Genomic DNA, 25,718 nt, shown 5'->3' on the forward strand with positions numbered 1-25,718 from the left:
TCATCTTGGCTGTGGATACCCAGCAGGCTTCCTTTGATTTCTGAACGTGTTCAGGACAGAATCACCCTCATTCCTGTTGATTCTCTGAGCTACCCATCACCTATCCATTAAGGCCATTTTCTCCTCAAGATATCCGGAGTAATTTTCTATTCTTTATCATCAAGAATCTTGACTAAAACCCACATAAAATACCCAAATATTATAATGGATACAAATTGTCCTGATACCTCTTTGAGCCAAATCTCTAATTAAACATATGAGTCTTTATTACTGTGAGCTTCTTAAAGTTTAAAATGATAACTTAACCATATTTTTACTATTTACAATCTGGAAGAAACCCATAGTAATGTTTTAGAAATACTTCTCCAATGAAAAAATGAAGTAGGCATTTTATGCATAATTCAGTGGAAGTTTAATCCTTACTGAATCAAAGACCGAAAGCTATTTTTATAGAACACACTAAAGCCAGTAACAGGAAGCTATAGAGAACATTACTTGATCACATTTTTCTGAAAATTGAGCACAGGGGGCAACAGTAGTATGCAAATCTATGCCACATGCTTTACCAAGGACTATTCATTTCTTATGATCTTGAATCACTTTGCTAATAAATTTTGTAATAAACGGTGATGGACATTCAACTTAATTTGCTAAAGAAGATGTAAATAGCTCATAAAGATAATACAGTCCAACAAAGGGTGTTGAAAATATGTAAAGGTAAAATGTGAAGTCCTTAGCCAAAATGTATCCAGTATTCTGCACAGTGGTCAGTGCACCAGAGTCCTGGCTGGTTAAGCAATGTGACTGCCAGCCAAAAGGGCTCCAAAAAAGACTAGTGATTTGCACTTTATCTTGCAAACTGGTGTACTAAAACAAACAGTAGATTGAGGAAAAGTAACAGTTTCAGAGACGAGAAAGCTGCTAGAATCCTTTAAAGGAATAAGTAAATATGTTTACAAGGAAAATTACCATGTATGTAAGGTATATAATGTATTTTCAGCTGTAAGAAGCCTTTTTTAAGGCCACACACCAAAGACCACTTAAAATCAAGTCACTGTAGGATGGCTTATTTTGTCATGGGTAGAGAATTGATTTATAGGCAAAAACAAGGGATAAAAGAGGCACTTCTTTGCACAGAAAAATGTGAACTAAAGCTCAGTGCTGAGGATAGGTTTATTTTACATTTTCACAAAAGATTTGATGAGTGTGTGTGTGTCCAGCATAATTCATAATTTGGCAGATAGATTTCCAAGTATGGCAGAAATATTTCAGGTGGATCTGAATGAAAAAAAATGGTATATGAATGTTATTGTCAACAAATATAAACTGATTCTCTGGAAGCAGGCAATATGTGTAAGTCCAGAAGAGTACTGCTTAGCTGCCTGCATCAGAGGCAATTACAAGTACATACTGGGGCCTATGACAAAAAGTAAGACAAAGACAGAAATCCAGGTCATGGGGAGGGTGGCCTATATAAGGCATTGCCTTTCCTGTTGAGGAAGCAGGGTACTTGGTAAGGTGTCAAAATTGAGCATCAAATGACTGGAATAAAAGAAATTTAATTAATGGAATTTGGATACAACAGAATAGCGAAATCAGTGAAGAAATGGGCCAAGGTTGGAACAGAACTTTCTGCAGATTCACTTCACTCTGATCTTCATGAATTTATTCATTTCTTATTCATTGAGGGCATCTTCCTTTCTTTCTGATTAAAGTTCTTGGGGGCCAACTGGATTCTGTCTTCAGCATCATTGATCCTGGCTAAGAATAGAGTTGTCTAATGGGGAGAGGCATCCAAGCAAGTCAGTTTACCCTGCTTAGAATACTATAACAGCCTTAGACCTTAGAGATGGAAAAAAAATAGTACAGTAAAACTGCAAAAGAGCCACTGAAATGAAAAGAGTGGTTTTCAAATGAGGAAAGAATGCAAAAATAATCTAAAATGTAGTATTTTAGCATTAAGAAGTAGATAGTTAATGAAATTATAGCTAATACTGATATGCTAAACACAGACATATTTTCCAAATCCTAGAATCATTTGTGAGAAAAGAATACATCAATGGATTCTAGACCCTTTCTTTTTAAGTCTCATGAGTGGTATGTTAAAGTGCCCTTTATCAAAGGGCCTGGAAGTTTGAATCAAATGCCTTAAGTGAGTCCCATGAGCAGCAAGTTTAAGACACAGTGACATACAGAGTGTGTGTTAATTTGTGGATCTCATGACCCTCAAAATGTGGCACAGGCTGAACAATAGGTAGAATCTTGAAGAGCTTAAATTAATGGATGGCATAGTTATATCCATAATGGGTTATTAAGAGAAGGTGCATATATTGCTTTGGCAAACAGCCTAAACGTTTTGAGGTGACATCATTAAGAGCAACCGTGTTTTTCCACAAGCCATTTTTCTTTGTAGGTAACACCACCTTTCATATTGTCAACCTTAAAAATAAGGCAGCCGGTTATTTTACTAACAAACTGAATTTCTTTGGGAATAACAGAAGAACTGCAATTTGGGACATGCAAGCTGTGGTGAACCATTGGCAAGTCCAAAGAGACAAAGGGAAGGTCAGCTTTTATTAGGTTTTAGAAGGAAATTGGGAGGGTTGTCTTAAAATTTCACCGGAGATGAACAAGAGACTTTGACACTGTGGCGGTTTCTTGTTGGCAGCAGGTTGTGGTTAGTGCATTGTTGCTAGGCAGAGAGGCATCTTGCCTCTTCTTCTTTACAGTGGGAGATGAAATTCCTATGTGAAAAATGCCTTCTTTGTCAACAATTCTTACCTTCCCTCTTTCTGCTGGTTCTCCAGGCTGCGATGAATGGTACATGCATGAGAGTACCCCCCTTCAGAGCTTCCTAAATCCATTTTTTAAAAATAAGGTTTATGTATTTATTTAAGTATTTTTATTCGAGTATAATTGGAATGCAGTGTTACATCAGTGTCAGGTGTACAGCATAGTGATTCAACTCTTCTCTATGTTGTGTTATGATCAGCACAAGTGTAGCTACCGTCTTTCACCATATAATGCTATTTTGACATCATTGACTGTATTTCCTCTGCTGTGCCTTTTATTCCCATGACTTATTCATACCGTAACTGGAAGCCTGTATCTCCCACTCCCCTTCATCCATCTTGCCCTTCCCATTGGCAACCATCAGTTTGTTCTCTGTATTTATAGGTCTGATTTTACTTTTTGTTTGTTTATTCATTTGTTTTGATTTTTAGATTTCACATATGAATGAAATTGTATGGTATTTGTCTTTCTCTGACTTATTTCACTTAGTCTAATACCCTCTAGGTCCATCCATGTTATTGCAGATGACAAGATCTCATCTTTTTTATGGCTGAATAATATTCCATTGTGTGTGTGTGTGTGTGTGTGTGTGTGTGTGTGTGTGTACATATATATCACATCTTCCTTACCGTTCTTCTATCCCAACTTCATTTTAAATGAGGTTTACTTTATTTTCACAACAGTCTCAGGCAGTAAGAATTTGTACTCCTCTGTTCTCAGGTTGGTGTGGAACCTTACATCTTCAGGGATAGATTTAGTTTCAGCTTTCTAGAACATTTGAGGCAATCCTTTTCCATACTAATGCTTCTTGAAACATTCTTGTATTTTATCTATCCACTTCTCAGATACATCCCACTCATCTTAAAAACTAATGAAATGGGATTATTTTCATGTGAACAGTTGCAAATGTACACCTTTCCAAGCAAACGACAAATCGATAAACCAACATTGGCTGACCTTGTGCTTAACCCAGAGCCCCCCCAAGTTTTCCAGATAGAAATAAATTATAATTACTGATATTACTAAAGTTGCCACTGTACACCATCTTGAAGAAGAAATAAATGGTGGTTGAGTATCTTCCTATGTTTTATTTCAAAATTTAACAAAGTGATAAGATTATTGACAGGTAATGCTATTCACTTGGTGCCTTTGAAGAAGTGTTCTTTATGGTAGCCTGTTTCTAGAGCATGTTATTTTGAGAAGTTCTTATTTGAAAAGGTGGACTGTGCTTTTTTCCTAATTATCTTGAAACAGCTGAGATCAAAAATAGATTTGCACTTAATAGTTTTACCTTCAAGGTAATTATATTTGTGCTTATATCCCTTAACTTTTTATTTCTCTGTAAACTGCAAAATAAATTTTAGTGTTATTTAAATAAGTTATATCTTAAAGGCAGCCATTAAATACTGTCTCTGGTGCTTTGAACTCAAAGTATTCAAATGATATTGGTCATGTCTTGACACATTTAACTCTTAACACATACAGTCTGTGAATTAAACAAATTCTTATTTTTGAAAATGAATGTGCATCTGAGAGTTTAATTTGTGTCTTTAGTAGTTTGTGTCTTTTTAGACATATGAGAAGAAATAAAATATGTACATTTAACATTCAGTTTCATAGACCCCAGCATCCCTCTGAGAAGAATAAATGAGTTTGGGAGAATTGGCCTTTGTAAAATCTCACTATGGTTGTGGCTGAGTAAGTAATTTATAAAATGAACAAAATGCATTACTCATAAACCATAGCTTTTCATAGTTGTGAGCAGAGTCTAGAATTATGATAGTCATATGGTACCCACAGGGTCTAGCTGACATGCCATGTCTAGATGGTAACTTCTGTTTTTGAGACACTTCATTTGGCTTTTTTTAAAGTTTATTTTATTTATTCTGAGAGAGAGAGATAGAAAGCAGGGGAAGGGGTAGAGAGAGAGGGAGACAGAATCCCAAGCAGCTCCACGCTGCCAGCACAGAGCCCGATGTGAGGTTCGAACTCACGAATCATGAGATCATGACCTGAGCTGAAACCCAAGAGTCAAATGTTCAACCTACTGAGCCACTGAGCCACCCAGGTGCCCCTCATTGGCTTTTTTTTTTTTTACTGATCTCCAGAGCAAAATAAGGCTCCTTACTCTGCATTGAATTTGCTATAATACAAGATATGATTCCTTTTGCCTCATATTTTCTTGCTTCAAGTGAATTCATACTGTTCGTTCGTTTGTTGAGTGCTTACCACATACCAAATCAGGTGCTCTGGCTAACAGTTTTTGACCTGTTACATCAAACTGCTGGTGGTCTGTGAACTTGGCTTTCAAGTTCAGTTTTGCTCTTGGAAGCTGCCTGTTTTTTCAGTATCTGTTCTGCTGTTGGTTGCTGACTGTTTTCTCAGACTCAGCTCCATGCTCTGTGAGTATGTCCCGAATCACTTTCTCATTTAGATCAGGCTTCAACGTGAACAAGGAAATTTACATTTGAGCATGACATAAAAAAAAAAAGAAAAAAGAAAGAAAGAAAGAAAGAAAGAAAGAAAAAGAAAAAAGAAAAAAAAAAGAAAATTCTAATTGTTCCATGGGCAATCTCACTCTAGGAGGCATGGGAAAGATATAATTTTAGTAATCCTCATGGATTGGTTAATGATTATTTAATTATGCTGATTGTTGATAATTACAGTGATGAGAGAGGTAACCAAATTAGGACTAAAGTGTTTTTCACTGGTTTAAAAACAATGGTTTGTGTCACCTTGACTAATTGTCAACTTTAACTCCCATACATGAGAGGTCAATAGTTATTAAACCTATACGCGCAAGTACTTGTAAATAAAAAAGTAAAACTTCCTAGCATTCATATTACTCTGATAGTGTATTTATATATATATTCCTGATATCAGCTATAATAAAAAATACAACTTTAAATAAATATGATAATGATAATATAATAAATATATCATAATAAATGATAATTTAAAACATTTCCCACAGATGCCAGCTTGTAAAAGAGAAGATTTTCATTTAAATGATCCTTTCCTTCAAGATCTATGAAAATATGCCTTTTACTTGCTTTAATACTGGTTGATTAATGCTAGAAGGTTTATGTTGAGAATGTTCATGAATAACATGATTTCATAAGATGTTTAGCTAATTGCGTTTCATCCATTACTCCATCAAGTGATAAGAAATTTGAATGCTGGTAGTCCATATGCTCGTCAAAGTATCAGGTAATTTTTTACTATAGAAAACATGGATTTTGTTGTCAAGTCCTGGTTAGAATTCTGATTTTGCTCCATTTGATGTTGTGCAGATTATTACTTCTTTTCTCCAAAGCACTGGCTTACTCATCTACAAAATGGAAAGAATAATGCCTGTTTCATAGACTCCCTCATTCCTCACTTCCAATCCATATGTAACTTCTTCCTCTAAAACATATATGAGGCATCATATGTCTGAAATATAAACCAATGTGTTTTCTTCATTGGTAATGTCTAGTCCCTGCCTGTCCATATTCTGTATCAAGAGTCATCCCCCTGGTTGATTTTTATTATAGAGAAGATAATCTTTCCACCTGAGTTCACTAGGCCATAAGGCTTCCGTGCCCCTAAGAATGGGGATCAGATGATGTAAGATAAATTTAGATCAGATGGGAAGAAAAATAGGAGAGCTTTGCTCCTTTAGAGCGTAGGGAAAAAAAGAAGCCAGCAGCCAAGTACATGCCTCTTCCTGTTTAAAATCCTGTAAGTGGAAAGGGGTGTGCGGAAGCCAAAGGCAGCTGCAGGTACTTGTGTCTCCGGTTATAAACTGGGGAGAAGACTGCAGATGCATAGGATAGGCTGGCATTAATGGCAGGGGCTCAAACAGAGTAGAGTACTTGTATCACAAAATGTTAAGAAAAGAGGAGGATCTAAATTAGCCCTTCCTCAGTGGCCTAGAGAGATGTAGAAGTTTCTGCCTGCTTTGTGGTGGGAGGTGTGATATGTGTGCATTAACAAGCAGTGTACTTACATCAAAGCCTCCATAACTGAACATGAGGTGTTTCACCTACAGAAGCCGACTGCTTGGGTAGCTTTAGCAGGAGCTGATGAAAGACGCGGTTGATTTCGAAGGTCCACCAAAGCCACTAGGAGTCAAGGTGAGGCCTACTGAGCAAATCAGTAATATATTACCCCTAAATTCCATTAGGAATCCCAGCTGGATATTCCAGCTCGAGAAGCCAGGAAGATTTCCATGACCAAGAAGTAAAGGGAATCCATCAAAACAAAAGGCAAGACCCAGGCCCTCTCTTCTCTTCATGAGAGCATTTAAGTATCCTTCTCCACTAAAGTTAGATTCTCCTATAATATTTTCTGTACTTTTAAAGTTGTACTGTTTATATCTTGGTCTTTAATCCACTATGATTTGTGTATGTGTGTGTATCTGTGTGAAGCGTATTCAGGATCTACTATTACATTTTCCGTGTGGATAATAACTTCTTGTTCCAGCAGTGTTTATTAACAACTCATCTCTTTCCATATTGAATTATAATACTACCATTATTAAATAGTATTTCTCTCTAAATATTGATGTATATATATCTCTCTCTCCTCTTTTATCCATCTATGGATTCTAATCTATTCCAGTGACCTGCTTGTCCATCGCCATGTAACTCAGTATGCTATGTTTCTTTATTTATTGCCACAGTTTTAAAAATTAATCTTGGATATCTGGTAGGGAATGAGCCTTAACTTCTTTCATTTCTTCCAAGTTGAAAAGTGTTTCAACTCCTCTTGGCAGTCTACTCTTTTATAAATTTTAGGATCAGATTCTCTCATTTTGTGGGAAACTTTGCTAAGGTTTTGATTAAAATTGATGTCAGTGTGTAGATAAATTCAGGAACAATGGGCATATTTGCAATATTGAGTGCACTTCTCCAACAACATTGCATACCACACTCACGTTCTTCTTTTTTCTGGTGTGCTGAAGTACCTCCTTAATATTTTGTGAATTTCCAAATGACAGCTGGCACATCTTTGATTGGACATTCCTGGGAACCTTATTATTCTGTTGCTGTTGTGAAAGGGATGGGGTTTTATCCAACTTATTCCTTCGAATCACTTATTTCTGGTGTAAAGGCACCCTACTGATTTTGTAGGGTGATAGTACATCAGGCATCCTTGCAGCGGTCTCATTAGTTCTGATAATTTTCCTGACTCTCTGGGTTTTCATGTGTAAGCACGCTTGTAGTTTACAAATACAGTTTTTTCTCTTCCTTACCAATTTTAATATTAATAGAAATTTTGATGGATGGATCTTTTTTATATTCCTAGTTTTATCGGAGTAGTTTTAAATGCCTCCATTAAGTATTATGTTTACATTTATTTTATTTTATTACATTTATTTATTTTTGAGAGACAGAGAGAGACAGAACGTGAGCAGAGGAGAGGCAGAGAGAGAGAGCATCTGAAGCGGGCTCTGTGCTGACCGCAGTGAACCCAGTGGGGGGCTCAAACTCATGACCTGAGCTGAAGTTGGACGCTACTGGCTGAGCCACCCAAGTGCCCCTCACTTTATCATTTTTTTTACATTCCTGTTTTCATGCTCTATAATTGTTGGTATGATCTTTTAAAATTGTTTCCGTTTCCCCATTTCTCAGCATTTGACCTTGTTCTCAACCTGTTCCTCTCTTAACAATGAACATGTGCATCTCTTCCTTCTTCCAGTCCTCCTTCTAATTTAAAGAAGTCTCCTTCCCTGAACTCTTCCACCTGTTCTGTTTCCCCATCTCCCCACTGTCTTAAAGATCATATGCATATGCCCTAGTTCCCTGCAGTTCCTTCAACCTGTATTTACACTTGAGGTGGGCAGCTGTTTTTTTATTTACATCAGATCTCTTGAAGGGTCAGGACCTCAACTTCCTCCTCATTTACTAAACTGGACTAAGTTTACCTATGACCTAATTTCTCAGTCAATTACCCAGTTTCCATCCTTCATTCCATGTAATCTTGATGCCTTCTTGATCTGATTTTTTTCGTTAGTTTCTGTGACACTGTTTTTCTTTCATTTTTTTCTACCTACTTTATCATTATTTCTGTGGCTTTTTTTTTCTTGCTCTTCTCTAAATACTAATGAATTTGTATATAGGAAAAAACTAGAAATCATCTTTTAAAACATTAAAGATCTATTGATTACATAAATTCCATAGATGTTTGGAAATAAAATCTTTGTCTAATGTGATTTTAAATGCCTCTAAATCATAGATTATATGACCAAATTAATATCAACAGAATTTTTTTTTTTTGCATTAGAGATGTTTTCACTCTTCATTTTTGTCTGGTGTAATGATTGGGGAAAATTGTAAGAACAACAAAATGAACATGTGCTCATTAAAATATTTACACTTGGAATAGAGATTAAATATAGTATATTTTACCAACATTAAACCAGCACAAGGATAAAAGAATACTGTAGTGAAGTTTTTTTTATAATTGAAATAGACTGGCATAACTCTTGTGAAATAGTTATTCTTAAGATTGTCTTTGATTTTTTTCCCATGGTTTCACATCCTCAAATAGGTCTTCATCTTGCAAAAATCTGTACATAATACATACTGATGCATAAAGAAAATGCATCAACTAGGCAAATGTTCTAGGATGGCTTGGATTATCAGACATTTGCAAGTTAAATTCAATATTACTGTATAAATTTAAAGAATTAACTGAAATTAACATAATTTATTTGTTCCTTTAGTGAATAACCAAAAATATAAAGTTCTTCAAGCTATTTTATATTCTTATTAGGATAATTGTAATTATTCATTTTTATTTAAAAATTAAGCGATGTTAAGCATACAGTGTTTGATGAATATGAAAATATATATCATTGAATTATAAATGATTTTGCCTCCAGCTGCCAACTTGAAATGCCAGGCATTTTCCTAATCTTCATATTTCATGTAATGTTGAACCATTTATGGTCCTTGTGCTGCCATATGGGAAAAGCAATATTCATCAACCCTTTATGCTTCATGAAGCAAAAGGTGTTATTTCATTTGTGAGCTTCTTTCATAACAAAGAGTGATTGAATCTCTTCTTTTATTTATTCATTTTATTTTTTTGTAACTTTAAATGATGGTAATCAGTCAGAATTCCCCATTGAGGGTATTTATTAATTTTCACCCTGGTAGTAGACCACAAGCTCAGTGAGGGTAGGCAGCAGTTGTTCTTTTTTTGTTTGTTTGTTTGTTTTTAAGTTTATTTTTATTTGAGAAAGAGACAGCACAAGTGGGGGAGGGGCATAAAGAGAGGGAGATAGAGAATCCCAAGCAAACTCCACAACACAGGGCTCGAACTCACGAAACCATGAGATCATGACCTGAGCCGAAACCAAGAGTCAGATGCTCAACTGACTGAGCCACCCAGGCACCCCAGCAGCAGGTTTATTTATTCGCCATCATATTCTCAGCACTTAACATAATGCATGGTTAGGATGAATGAATGCATTTGTTTTCAGATTAAAATTTTTTTTGATATAATTATTAATGTAATGGTCCACCCCTATGTCATCATGACTTGGTACCTAAGGGTGTCACAGGAATATTAATACATGTTGCCTCCTGTCAGAGGTTTTCAGTATAACCGAAGATACAGATTAAGGAATATGGATCAGTAGAAGACATTATGTGGATATTCATAAAAGAGGGCCTTCCACAGAGGTCCAGAATCATAGAAGTGATAGTTGGGTAAAGCTTAGAGAAGAAATATTTGCAACAAACAGGGAAACTTTGCTTTCTACATGAAAACCAAGATATCAAGGGCTTGAGGAAGGAAAGACCATAAAGCATTGGAGGGGCTAGGAGGACCCAGGGTTCATTAAATATGAAATTGGGATGTTTGGAAATTGAGTGGCATTTGTTTCTTGAAAATAAAGGATTCTGAAAGGCAGGTAAAGTAGGTTTTACTTTAGAGAGGACACAAAATAAGAATCTAATGAATATTTTGTGAGGAAAAGAATCACCTAATGGTATATCACAGTAGCTTATAATTGGAGACACCAAGATACAGTGTGAAATTGAGTGCATGGTGGAGACGGCAGGAATGAAGGCAGGAAAAAGATGGGGTGGTTGATTTCAGTTAGGTAAAAAGGAAGAGGCAAACTAAAATCAATTTGTCAAATTTGGGATGTTTCATAGTTAGAGATAGGGAAAGTGAGAGATGAGGGTTAGTTTTTGACACATGAAACTTGAAATGGTAGCCAGATAGTTAAATGGAAATGTCGCAAACATAAGGAAGCTACTTAAATTGTATTATTCAAAAAATTTATCTGTGCCACCTTTCGTATCTAATATACATACATGTTCACACAGTTTGTTCTTTTTAATTGTGCCTGTTTCTTCTAGAACATTTTCATCTTACAAAATTTAGTTTTCAGAAACTCTCATTTTTGTAATTTATTTTATAAATGCCTAAGTACTTCAGTAGGCTAGTGCAGATATCAAGAAGAGTGAAATGTTATATAATCATTTTAACACAGAATTACCTATTTGAGAAAGATATAAAGTTTCCTTTCCTTTAAAATGGGGATGATAATTCTTGCCCTACCTAGCTCGAAGGGTTGTTGTAAGGATCAGAAGAGATGACGGGTATGAAAGCTCTTTGAAAACGAAAATCCTTTACAAATGCAAGCTATCATCATCGTGATTATACAGTGCCCTCCATATGAACCTGAAACAATTTTCATCTATCATGTCACTCTTCTAATTCCTGTAGAGCATGTCCCACAAGATTTTTATCACAGGACTCTATTTTAATCAACGACAATGCATTTTCATGAAAGCATAATATTGTTTCTATAATAGATATTCTTTGAACTCTGGATGAAGACTAACACACATTTCAAGGACCATTATACTTCTGAGAATTTTTTCCTATCTCTTTCATTTTATAGCTTCCTTTTCCCCGTATTACATGGGTGCAATAAAATGACTTCATCAGGTAAAGTATCCTATAAAAACTTAACTGTCAATCTCATCCTCCTTTCCCCTAACTTCATCTTTTCCCACTCTGTGAGTTTGAATTCTCTGATAAGCACCAGCCATGGGCTTTACCCATTGGCACCAGTCCAGCCTAGTGATCAAACCAGGCACTGAAGGTGTAGAATATAGCCCTGTCAGCCTCAGGATTTAGTGCAGGTTGGAACCGAGGCCTGGCACCAACCCCAAAACTGTTGTGCCAAAGAGAGTTCTGATTTTTTTTTAGTTTCTCTATGTGTCTCTCCATCCTTTTATCAAATTAGTACAGCTCTGATGCTTGCCATTCCGAAGGGCTTCTCCCTAGCTTCCTAGGTCGTGGGAGGAATATCCACATGGTTCTGGACTATTTCATAACTTTCTGTCTTGATACCCATTTCCTGGAATCTTCCACATGCTCTTTTTCAAGATTGATCCTGTTTGTATCAGAACTTGACCAAACAGTTCTTAGGTTAATGAAGCCCCTTGGCCTCTACATTGTGGCTGTGCTAGCTGCACCTGTCAGGGCCAGTCTTTGGTATTAGACAAATCTCAGACATCCTTCAGACTGCTCCCATAAGCTGGTCTGTGGCTAGCCCTGAGTTCGACTGCTCACCCACTTCATCTAAGTTTGGTAGCCAGTTCCATCATGCTCTCTATCCAGGAGGGCATTAGTGTCCGAGACAAGAGGCCACATTCTTCCCACAGTATCATTCTGCTGCTTCACAAAATTCCCTCATTATCAAAATTTCACCTGGATAATGTTAATTCTCTCTCTCTATTTTTCTTGGCACTTGTACAAGAAGCGCAAACATCTACTTAGGGAAGAGGGCACACTGTCAGAGCTGGGTCTTTTCTGATACTTGGATTAGGTCACGGAGTCGCTGCAGATTTATAGTGGAGAGAGAAACACTACACTTGAGAATTTGCTATAATTGCAAGAAGCACCAAACCTGTAATTACTATTGCCACTCTGGGAACTTCAAGGGAAGCCTCCATAGTTAGCCTTTGCCCTTATCCATCCTGACTTTCTTGCCATGTTTTTCTGCTTTTGCCTTTGTTAGAATTTATAGTAGAAATAGAAATTTAAAAACTCAGCTGAAGATTCTTAGACTAGTACAAAGAATGTATTTTTAAATTTATTTGATGCTTACTGTGCATCAGAGTGCAGAGGAATTTAATTGGCAGTGATGTAATTAATTGTTTATTTTAACAAAAATCAGGGTGAGTTGCCTAACACTTTCAGTGTTTGAGCTCATAATGTTAAGACATATGTAGCCCTTCCTAACTTAGCATTTCAGTATAGCTCCACCAGGTAGGTGTTATCTTTACTCTATTTAAAAATGAGGATCTTGGGGCGCCTGGGTGGCTCAGTCAGTTCAGCGCCTGACTTCGGCTCAGGTCGTGATTTCGCGGTTTGTGAGTTTGAACCCCTTTTCAGGCTCTGTGCTGACAGCTTAGAGCCTGGACCCTGCTTCAGATTCTGTGTCTCCCTCTCTCTTTCTGCCCCTCCACCATTCATGCTCTGTCTCTCTCTCCTTTAAAAATAAATAAACATTACAAAAATAAAATAAAATAAAAAATAACGATGAGGACCTTAATGGGCATTGCACATGAGGATATTAGATGTCAGAGAGCTCATGCGTTTGCCTAATTCAGCAATGGAGGACTGTCATATGGCAACACCATACTTCTGGGTTCCATGCAGAGATCCCTACCCACCAGTGAATACTTCCTTTCTTGTCTTCATAGTAAATGACAAAGGAGGGTCACAAGGCCTTCTGTTATATCATGCCATCTTATAGCTCAGTTCCCTTCTTTCCTTCCTATATTTCATCCATTCTGAACCTCTTGTAGAGCCATCATCTGGAAATCTTGTCCCTTCTTTTTACTGACTTCTATTTTTTGGGCCAGATCCATTGGGTAACTGCCTCCTATTTGGGGGGGCAGATCCATTGGGTACTGACTCCTATTTTGGAGGAAAGATCCATTGGGTAACTGACTCCTATTTTGGGGGGCAGATGCATTGGGTAACTGACTCCTATTTGGGGGGCATATTCACTGGGTAACTGACTCCTATTTTGGAGGAAAGATCCATTGGGAAAGCTTACGTGTGGTCTGAGTTGGCCTCCGACGACATCTTGTGCAGTCTCTGTTTGAGCCATTAGTATCATTAATGTACCACTCTGGTTCCCTTAGATTAAGCTTCCGAGGGTACAGACTGCCTCTTTCATTCTTGTTTCCTCTTTTTCTTCATCTATAAAATAAATATAATAGTAGCTACCTTGTAGATTTATTGGGAGGATTAGAGGTAATGTATATAAGTAAAGTAACTAACAGTGCCAGAGACATGGTAATAAAACTAACAATAACTCATATTTATTAAACTCATTTTCTGTGTGCCAGGTACTATGGTAGGCATTTAACGTGTATTATCTGTAATCCTTATGTAATGATTTTATTCAATGGCCTGAACTCAAAGCCAGTAGAAGCAGAACACACTTTTACTTTTTCTCTTCAACAATATTATCAAATCTTATGACCCTGCAGTTTGATGCATGCCAGGCAGGGGCCATAGTTGCAGACTATCAGTTATGAACACAAGTTAATTTCAATAATTAAAATTTATGTTCCGTTATTAACATTTCTAGGCTGTTTGTTCTTAATTCAGATGAAATTCACGACGTCTCCCTCTCCCTCAGCTGAGGCCCGACACTGGCTCTAGCTTTGCCTTGTGAAATAGTTTTCGACTTGACTGGGGTTTTTCTAGTCATTCTCAGTAATCAGTACCTCTGGCATTGGCAGGAGCTTGCCACCTTGTGGGCTGTGCTGGTAGGCTCTTTAGAGTCCTGCCTTTCCCCCCATACCACCACAATCTGGGAACCCCAGCTTTCTGACGGGGGACATAAGCATTTTAGCTGTCACCCAGCTCTAGCACACGGCAGCCAATCCTACAACCTCCTTTCTCCAGGGTTCTCTTACTTTGGCAGGGGGTTCTTCTCAGTGGGATCCCATAAAGATGGCAGATTACTATGCACTGAGTCAATAGGAAATGCAGGCATTGCTGGCATGCCGGGTAATGGAAAGTAGATGTGTCTGCCTGTCTGCTGTCCTCTCTTCTTGCTCTGCCTGTGTGGATGTTGCAGCCGGCCTCCTGCTTTCTGAATTCTCCAGGAGAGAAAGGGGCAGTCATCAGTGTTCACACGTGCCTCCAAACTCTCGGGACCACATGTGAGCTTGTTGCTGCTGCTTCTCATCACAGTGGTCTTGCAGCAGTTGGCCTGCTCATTTCCACAGCTCGGCAACCTGTGGTCAGAATGGACTCCGTGGTCTTTTGTCTCAGAAGTGTGGCACTCACTACTCTTAGATCTTGTAGCACTGTCCCCTTGGATATGTGTATAGAATGTGTCTGCATGAGAGGAGATAAGCCAAAACCCCTCCCTAAGATAACGTCTCATTGCCTCCTTGACTTTCTCTTAATGCACTCCGTAATTATGCTTCTGACAGGGCAGAGGACTTGCCATGTTAGGGGCCAGTTTGGCTGCTTATTAGGAAACCCCAGGAGAGGTACTAGCTGCTGCTCTTCACAGTCCTTTATTGTTTTCAATGTAGGGCTTTTGCTGAAATGTTTGAAGCAACAAGGAGAACCCTGCTCCGCATCTTTATATATATACAGCACCCATTTATATCTGAAGAAACTGTGACTCTAGAAGTCAGGTTATTTTTCCTATGGCCCTTAAACTTATTTAGTGCAAGTCCAAACCTAATTTGCATCTAGATTAGTGTAGTCCCAAACTGACTGTTCTGTTCACTGTACTGTTTACTTCAGTATGTGAGTGTTCGATTGTAAATGGTTACCAGAGGGCGTCTCTAAGTTGAGATAGACAGCATTGGCACTCTTGGGGATTTATTTAGATAACTTACAATGAAAAATGGAGCTTTGATGCTGTAGACATATCAACACTTATCCAACTTAATTGACTCCTGTATTTGTGCTGGTTAACTATTAGTCATTTTCTGCCAGTTAAAGAAATACTTGGTAGAGCTAAAGCAGTACCTAGCCCATTGTGAGATTTCAATAAATATTTGTTAAATGAAAGACTGCAGGAATTCAAACTCAGCTGATACAACTACTCCTAGCAAATGGTGACGAGTGCTGAGTTTTGTGGAGTGCTTTGATTGTGTATGTCTCACTGGTATTCTTCCATCTATCATCAACCCTTATATTCAAGGAAATGTCTTTAGCATTTTTATTAGATGATTGCATGTCTCTTACAGGCAACTAGGAGAAATACCAAGCTTTCAAAAGAAACCTGATTGTGTCAGAGTTGAAAATTCAATCAGCAAGAACCAATTTAAAAGAGCCAAGTTATAGCAAAATCTAGAGAATTCTAACTTTAAATAAAATCTTTTCCTGCTTCACGACAGCCTCAACTTTCTTTTAGCTTTTAAATAAAAAAGTGTTGATAAATGGCCACTGAAGAATAGCTTAATATAGTACAATAGTTCTTTTTTTCTCAATGTTCACAGGGAAAGAAAATCTGGATAAATCAAAGGGATCTTTGAGAAATTTTGTAAACTGTCCTCTCAGTCAGGTTAATTTATTAAAGATCGATTAGTAAAAATACCATTGGAAAAGTTTAGTCCTTTTCATATAGATAATATTATTTATTTGTAGAGGGAGTTTATTGAAGAGATTTACACATAAAATTATGAGTGAAAACCAAAAATATAAAGACAGCTACAAGTGTTTTATATAGTCTGATATCTTTGTACCTAGTGATGTGTAGCACACATTAAACACTTAAAAACAATATTTTGTATATGAGATTCTTGAAAATGTGAAACTATAGTGAGGGAAGGCTGATCAGTAGTTGTATGAGGGGAAGAAGGTTGATTGCAGAGGGGCACTAGGAAGCTTTTTCAGGAGTTGAAAATGCCGTATATCTTGATGTGAATATCTTTCACTTCTTAAATTTATCAAGTAATCTAATTATAATGAGTGAATCTCTTGTATCTACATTATATTTCAATAAGCCTGGGGGAGTGAAAGAGGAAAAAAAAATCTTTATTATTGAATTTAGACTATTTCACTTGTAATGTTTTTTTTTTCTGATAAAGTGAGTAGGACCAGGGTAAATAGACTAATATAATTATGTTCCATGTGGAATAATAAAATCTCAAGTTTCAAATTATCTTAAAGATCATTTAATCTAATCCTTCTTTCCTTCATTCACTCTTCACTTAGTTGACATTAATGGACTGCTTTCTGTGTTTGAGCAATTATGCTTGTTGCTGGATAGTGAAGTCAAATAAAGCATAATCCTTGCCTTGGGGAAGTGTATTAGTTATCTATTACTGTATAACAAATTGCCCTGAAATTTAGTGACTTTAAACAACACATTTATCCCACCACAGTTTCTGTAGGTCAGAAATCCAGATGGCTTACCTGGGTCTTCTATTTCAGGTTGTCTTACATGGGTGCCATCACAATGTGCACCAGGCCTGGGATTTCTCATATGGAAGCTCAACTGGTAAAAAGTCTGCTTCCAAACTCACTAAACTTGTTGTTGGCAGAATACAGTGCATTGAGTGCTGTTAACCTAGGCCTCAGTACTTGCTGGCCGTTGATGGGTAGCTACTCTCAGTTCCTTGGCAAGTGACCCTCTCCAATATGACCCCTCCTCCATCAACGAATGTGCACTGAGAAGCCGACAGAATCAGCTTGGAAATCGAAGTCACAATCTTTTATAACTCACAGGAATGACATCTCCTCAACATTGCCCACATACCCTCGGTTAGGAACAACTTACTCATGAGAAAGGAATTAACGAGGACATCAATACCAGGAAGCAGACATCTTAAAAGCTACTTCACACAGAAGCCTAGTCGATTCAGCTATCTGGGCTTGATGCGTCAAGAGATGACCCAGCAAGTGCTTTAATCTTTTTTATTTTACAAAAAAAAAAAAAAAAATGTAAGAATGGGGTTTTATAACCAGACTCTTTTTGTTTAACTTCTGGTTCTACGACTTACTAGTCATACATCTGGGAATTAATTAAACATTTATTCAGCATTAATTAGTCCTCTCACCACAAAATAGTGCATATGTGATTGAGTTGCTGTGAAAATTAAACACAATAATGAATGTAAAGTTCCAAGCATGGTACCTGGCAAGTAATAGGCTTTCAATAAGTTCCATAAATGAATTTCTGTTATCATCCTTGTACAAATCTTATTCCTGACCTGAAATCTACATCTCTGAAACTTCTTCCTGTTGAAAAACTTGAGGCTTACTAATCAAGTCCTACTCATTTCCAAATGCTAGCCCTGCCTTTAATTTACATCGGAAGGCAATGTATGTGCTGCCTTCCTTTTCTTCCCTCCCTGCACATTCCGGGCTTCTTTCTCTCCAGATATGTTCCTTATATAACATGACCACAAGCCTCCCAAGCTTCTCTTCTTGACATGCTTGTTAGATTGTAAGTCATCACACAAAACTGAATAACCATAAAACAAGTCAATAATCAGGAGGGAAAATTTTCAAGTGAAAATGATCCATAGATATTATTCTTACCTCAAGTTAATTCAAAAGCATCCTGATCTAGGACCTAATCTAGTTGCATATGACAAGCTCAAACATATTTCTCAGAACTCGCTAACAAATCTGTAAGCAGTTAGTACATTTCTTGCAAAAGTTAATGTCAAAGCACAAAAGAAGTATTTTAATTGATAAATAACTAATCTCTATACAACAAAGCAATAATTAAATAAGAGTATATTTACAACTAAAAACACATTTACTTCTAAAACTGTTTAACCAACTTTCAAATTAAAACATGATCATATTAAGAATTGAATACTTATTTTAGAAGCAAGAATATTCTAGCCATTGACCTATAAATTACGATGAGTATTTTTAAATATCATGTTATAGGTCAATTATACTTCAATAAAAAATTAAAAGAAAAAATTAATACACTTAAACTTACATCCCTGAGAAAAGATGTATGAAGTAATATTCTTGCTGGTATGCTTAATTTTTAAGAATTTCATCATCGATATTTCTCATTCTAAGAATTTTTACTTCACAGTCAATTTCAAAAAGGAAAGAGAATGCATTCAAATAAAATAATTTGTCCTCATATGAATGTTCTCTATTATTAGATTCTACTTCAGGAGACAATGTGCACTTTAACTTCATCAGTATTTATAAGGTATATTGGTGATCATGTTAATATTTTTAATGTGTTAAATGTGTTTCAATAGAAAAATAATACAGTGACATTTATTTGAATTTCCATTGTAATCTAAAGAAAAACACAGGTGTAGATGGTAAATTATTTCATTTACAGATTATTTTGAAGAGTTTTTAGAACTAATTATATTGGCATTTCTTCTTACAAAGAGAAAACAAGTATAAATATTTGGTCACAGGAATCCTCAAGTATTTTCAACTTCAAATTCTAAGTTATTGAAACTAACTCCACTGCAAAAATTCATTAGTAAAATACATAGAAATTTATATTTTTAAAATTTTATTCTGTCTTTTGTTGGAAATGCAGCTGTAGTTGCAGTGGAAATAAAATATGACAATGAAGACAGAAACAAAGAATACATAAAGCCTAAATTTCCACTGTATGCATGTGTCTATGTATATATATCAAACACATTTTAAAAATCATTATATAAAATACTGATATCCCAATAAAAAACATGGGCTTATGATAGCAGTCTGAAAGAATATGTATTAAATGGACAGTGGTTGTCGGTGGGTTATGATTTTTATTTTCTTCTTTTTATCTTCAGTGTTTCTGAATGTTTTGTCAGAAACACGTATTACTTTAACAAGCAGAATTAAACAAAGTTGAACTTTCCATTAAAATATATATTTTGTGCTGAATCTGTGAACCAAATTAAAAATGAACTTAGTTTCATTATGATTTTTAAGGAGAATATGTAGAAAATGCTTTGGTTTTTGAAAAATAGTACTTCCTATTTCTTTGTGAACCTGTAAGAATATTTCACTTAGGGAAAAACATAGTATTTGGACTTCCTTTTGTTATGTTTTTTTGTGGCAATCCATTGCAGCTAATGGTGAATTATCAAAGAAAGTGTATCTCCTTATTAATTAAGTCATTAAAATTCAGAGTCAAAATATTTATAGGTTTATTTTCAATAAATAAACATCGTATTTATATCTGGTAAAGATTTCATTACAGCATATCAATAAACACTGCATACTTATAACTATAAGAAAAACATCTATCTGGGCAGTCTGTTAAATGCTTTTGTTTGGTGACATTTTATTCAAAAGATAAGAAATATCTCTTTCTTTGCAGAAGGGAGTAAATTACAGTGTAACTTCAGGGGTTGCTTTTAGACTTGCATTAATATAGTACACTGATAGAGGTGGTGATTTTTGTCTAAGTATCCTGATTATGTTATTGCTAAATCATCTAACACATGTTAAATGTTATATATAAAGGAGCTGTGAGGTACCGAAACTATATTCCTATACTTTGCTTTCAGTTTGAATTTCATGCCTATTTTGATCAATCTCTGTGAAAGGTAGTAGAGTTAAATAATATTAAAATCATCATTAGAGCATTTGTAAACTATCATTTTCAAGAATGACATTCATGAATATTGTGCTAGTTAAAAACTAACTTCTTAAAACTGTTCAATAATTATGGAATGTCCATGCCATTAATATTTATTTATTTATTTTCCCTTTTGCATGGATTACACTATACCTGAAATTTATTATTCAGTTTTTGTGTAATGACTTAAAAAATACTATTATATATTTGAAATGAGGCTTGTCTAAAAAAGCATTTATATAATAGTTTTTTTTTAAGAATTTATTTTTAAGTATTCTCTACACACAACATGGGACTCAAACTCACAGCCCCTAGATCAAGAGCCGCATGCTCTACCAACTGACCCAGCCAGGAGCCCCTGGTTCTTAGAAAATGATTGAATCTCAGGTCTACATTTAATATTTCAACCAGCAATGTTATTTTACTTTAAAAAATCTGGAATGATAAAGTTGATTTTTGCCTTTTAACATACAGCCATCTGAAATAATTTCATTCATTCACTCATTAATTTATTTATCCATTCAGCAAACATTATTTGTGTTCTAAGTACTGGGTATCCAAGCACTTGCAGACCAGAAGGGGAAATAACAGACAAACAGACAAATACGCACACTCACACACACACACACGCACACACACACACACACACACACACACACACACACAAGAAAATCGCTTTCTTTGATGTAGATATTTTGATTGTACCTATATTTTAAATGTTCTCTCTCTTTTTTATTGAAATACACTTGAACTGCAGTGTTACATTAGTTTCAGGTATACAAGACAGTGAGTGATTCAACAACTGTATACGCTATGCTATGCTCACCACAATTGTAGCTACCATCGGTTGCCATACAAGACTCTTACAATACCATTGACTATTCCCCATGCTGTACCTTTCATCCCCATCACTTACTCATTCCAATACTGGAAACCTGTATTTCCTACTCCTCTTTGCTCACTTTGCTCATTCCCCCATTCACCTCCCCTCTAGCAATCACCTATTTATTCTCTGTATTTATAGGTTTGTTTTTTGTTTTTTAGATTCCACATACAAGTGAAATCATATGGTGTTTGTCTTTCTGTTTGACTTACTTAACTTAGCATAATACTCTCTAAGTCCATTTATGTTGTTGCAAATGGCAAGATCTCATTCCTTTTTGTGGCTGAGTAATATTTCATCGTGTCTCTATATATCCCATCTTCTTTATCCATTTATCTATCAATGGTCATTTAGGTTGCTTCCTTATCTTGGCTATTGCAAATAATGCCATAACATAGGGGTACATTTACTTTTAGAATTAGCATTTTCATTTTCTTAAGTACTTGGTAGTGGAATTACTGAATCATATGGTATTTGTATTTTTAACTTTCAAAGAACCCCCTACTGTTTTTCACAGTGGGTATACCAATATACATTCCCACCAGCAGTACACAGGTGTTCCTTTTTTTTCACATCCTCCCCAACACTTGTGATTTCTTGTCTTTTTGATACCAGCCAAGTCTAACTGGTATAAAGTGATATCTCATGATTTGTGTCCATTATTCTTAATTAACAGAGAGTAGCAACTCTGAAATTTATATATACTTATTATATGTATTTTTAAAGTTTGTCAGTAAGCTTTTTAGAGTCCTATGAAACATAGTTTTAGAAAATATTACTTTGAAAAAAAAATTGGTCCTGTTACAATTACTGAGATTGTTTTGTTTTTGTTTATAATCGAGCCATATGGGGTTTGTTACCTAATATGTACATTTATTTCCATTAAGCATTTAACATATTACAACCTAATTGTAGACAGATAATGGCCTCCTAAAGACGTCTACCTCCTAATTCCAAGCACTTGTAAATAGGTTACCTTACATGGCACAGAGACTTTGCTGATGTGATTAAATTAAGTATCTTGAGATGGAAAATAATCCTGGATTATCCAGTTGGGTCCAGTGTAATCACAGGGTCCTTATAAGAGGGGAACAAGAGGATCAAAGGTGGAAGAAGATGGCATGGAGAAGCAGGGGTTGGAATGACAGGCTTTGAAAACAGAGGAGTGGGCTCCAGCCAGGGCATGTGGACAGCCTCTCCAGGGTGGAAAAGTCAAGGAAAGGAATTTTCCTCAGCGTCTCCACAAGGAATGCAGTAGTGTCTATGCCTTAATTTTAGCTCCAATAAGACTTGATTTGGGCTTCTGACCCCTAGAATTGTACAGAATAAATTTGTGTTGTTTTAAAAAAGTTACCAAGTTTGTGATAATTTGTTAGAGCAGCAATAGGAGACTAATACAGACCTACACAGCACTAACACTTCAAACAGCCTCTGTTCTTTTTTTTCAATTTGATAAAAATCCTAGGTTCATTCGCCAAATGAATCACTGAAGAGATGCTTATCTATTAGAGGAGAATGTGAGGCCTTTTTTATGATTTCCAAGGAAACATAGGTGGGATCGTTGCTAACCCTAACCCTGCCCATCAGGCCAAATAAGTCTTCAAGGGTAGAAGAGCCACATGAAAGCAGGTGCTGGTGTAACATAGGCCAGAGCCACTATACTTCTTGATTTTCATAGTTTCTTTTTAACTGAGACTCCAGATACCACTGGAATTTTAAGAAACAGCATAAAAATAAAACATTTGAATATGAATACTTTAGATGCTTCCTCAACTGTCACACATTCAAAAAGAGCCTCCCCTGGTAATAATCTGTGTGGTGCTGTTAGTATATCAATTGCAGACAAGCAGAAAGCTGAACCTTTTATTGCTCCTTCTGTTTTCTGGAAGTATTCAGTATTAGAGTGACTGATACTCTGTTTTCCAGAGTGAGGGGAAAAGCTGTAATAACTTCTGTGCCATTATTTTTGAAACTCTAGAGTTCATTAAAACTCTCTTTGGCTTTCTTGCCTACCATCTTTCTTCTTTCTTATGAATTATTCAAGGCAGATTTCAGTTGAGGTAAATAGTTTGATTTGAAGGTTTTTGTATCTGGATTTAGATGCAACAAGAAGTGTTAAATGCTCAGAATTTTAAGTGCACAGAATGGCACAGACTCAGCTATTAAGATGGAAGACATTTGCTGTTAACGCTCTGGGGCTGCTGTTTGCGACTTCAGCATGGTACTATTTGTCATTCTGAAGTAGGTAGGCATTATGATGCTTGTAGTATAAATCAGACTTTACAGAATGCTTGGTCCCCAAGCACTCTGAACATTCTAATCCACTTCTCAGTTTACAGAACATTTTTTGATTTTACAAGGTAAAGTTTCCCTTTCTTATTTAACCTTGCCAATGCATTATTAATCTCTATTATTTTTCAGGTATTGTATACCAAACAACAACCAAAAAAAACCCCCCAAAAAACAAAAAAACCCTTTAGCCTGCATGTTTCTCTTGGATAAAATGAGGTTGTAAGTTTGAGTTCTTCTTTCAACAAATAATGTGAAAGCTAAGAGGACCTAGGAAACATTTCATTTTTATAAAACTCAAGGTAAGCCTGATTTCTTCTTTCCTAGTAGTCCTCTCACCCTTGGATTCTGTGCCTTATATTTTTAATTTTTAAACACTTAGTTCATGAAGTTACTTACCTGAAAGAGTGATATATGGAACACATGGCTGGAAACTACATTGCTTTGGAACTCATGTTCAGAACTGGTTGCATGGTAGCCCATTTAAAAACCACTCCAAAGAAATCTTATTATAGTTCTGTCATCTGCTAAAATTCACTTCCTTAATGTCAGTTTCTGTTAAGGCAGTCTACATAAAAATATGTTTGTGACATTAGGCTCAGGTGGTACTGCTTTTAGGCGAAGCATTTTATTCACGTACTCTGCTCTAACGTGATTTTATTAGCATCAGGAGTTCCATTTACTAAAGAACAATAGGAACTAATATTTAACAATTAGTATGTGTTAGAGTGTGTGCTAGGGACTTTACATTCGTTATCTATGTTAATGCTCACAATACATCTATGATGTAGTAGTTTCTGTTAGCATCCCATCTTCTGGCTGGAAAGTTTCTTGCAGAGCACAGTCTTGAATCTGTCTGACCTTAAAGTCCATGCTTTTAAGTACTCTGCTAGTGATTGCAAATTCAAACATGTGTAAGGACATAGATTTATAATTTTTTTTATGTTTATTTATTTTTGATAGAGAGAGACAGAGAGTGAGACGGGGAGGGGCAGAGAGAGAAGGAGACACAGAATCCAAAGCAGGCTCCGGGCTCTGAGCTGTCAGCACAGAGTCTGACATGGGGCCCGAACTCGGGAACCGTGAGATCATGACCTGAGCTCAAGTGGGAGGCTCAGCCGACTGAGCCACCCAGGCGCCCCAAGAACATAGATTTATAATGTCACTCAGTATAATGAATGCATTTAAATTTATTTATATTTAAACCATACGATAAGCAACCTTTACAAATTTGTGGTCTGTATTCAGCTTTCAGCCTCAGGTTTGAAACTCTACACAAAGCCATATTGCTTTCAAAAATATTAATTTATATGCATAATTATTCCTTTATTCATTTCCATCTTATTCAGGTTTTATCAGGGAATATAAGTGTGCAGAGAACAGAACTGCATTGTCCAATTGCCCTTTCATGCCAAATGCCTGCCTGTTAACCCAGTCATGTGGTCTGTCTGGCATCAGGACTTTTGTCCAGCTAGGAAGGAGCTTCCTATCTGAGTCTGGGGGAGATATTGACATCAGAAGAATGTTCAGACTCAAAAGCCAAGGGAAAAGTTGAGTTCTGAGGAGGTCACATAAACTGAAGAGGCTTTAGAAGAATGTGTTAAGATCTACCCTATAGCACTAGTGGTCTTATGGCCATGAATATGAGAGTGATGGCAGCTGGTGAAGGGAGCTGTGGCAAAACTTCTAAATCAGCTCTGTATTTTGTCTGTGATTGTATCAACCATACTGTAAGGCAGAAATGGATCATTTTTAAGGGACGTGGGATGAAGTGTATGTCAGTATTACACATAAAAATTAAAGATAAACAAGGTGCTTAAATCCTGTAAGAAAAAGCTATGGAAAAGCTGTGTAGGTGCGATTAGCTTTTTTAAGTGTGCAAGTTCCCCTAAGGGATTTTCATTGCTCAGATGTCAGCCAACAGAGAAAGGTAGGGAAATGTTTTCCGTTTGATTACTTAAGGAAATACATTTTTGTGAATTAATAACAATTTCTGGCTATATTTACTTAAGCTGTCCTTTCTCAAAAATCTGTAATAGCACCTCATTTTAGTTATAGCAGACCTTCTTAATTTGATAAATTACGTAAGTTCTCTGGTCTTTAATTTCCATGAAACTGGGTGTGTGATTTTTAAACTTTTTTTCAGTGGATGTGCTGATAAAATATGAAACTTGAAAATCA

The 25,718-nt window shown here is 36.2% G+C and overlaps 1 protein-coding gene across 17 annotated transcripts in view; it reads left to right on the forward strand.

Moving 5' to 3' along the window:
* Positions 1 to 25,718, forward strand: part of RALYL (RALY RNA binding protein like) — a 711,896-nt gene that overhangs the window by 175,673 nt on the left and 510,505 nt on the right. For 3 of the 17 annotated variants that reach the window (XM_047842023.1, XM_047842024.1, XM_047842029.1), the window contains one exon: positions 6,827 to 6,911. The exons of 12 other annotated variants lie outside the window; for them this stretch is intronic. The gene's annotated coding sequence lies outside the window, so the exon portion shown is untranslated. Of the gene's footprint in view, positions 1 to 6,826; positions 6,912 to 23,675; positions 23,840 to 25,718 lie in introns of those variants that run through there. 2 more of the 17 variants (XM_047842031.1, XM_047842030.1) reach the window with 1 other exon arrangement.

The sequence above is a fragment of the Prionailurus viverrinus genome, chromosome F2 (assembly GCF_022837055.1).
Source record: "Prionailurus viverrinus isolate Anna chromosome F2, UM_Priviv_1.0, whole genome shotgun sequence".
Classification (NCBI taxonomy): domain Eukaryota; kingdom Metazoa; phylum Chordata; class Mammalia; order Carnivora; family Felidae; genus Prionailurus; species Prionailurus viverrinus.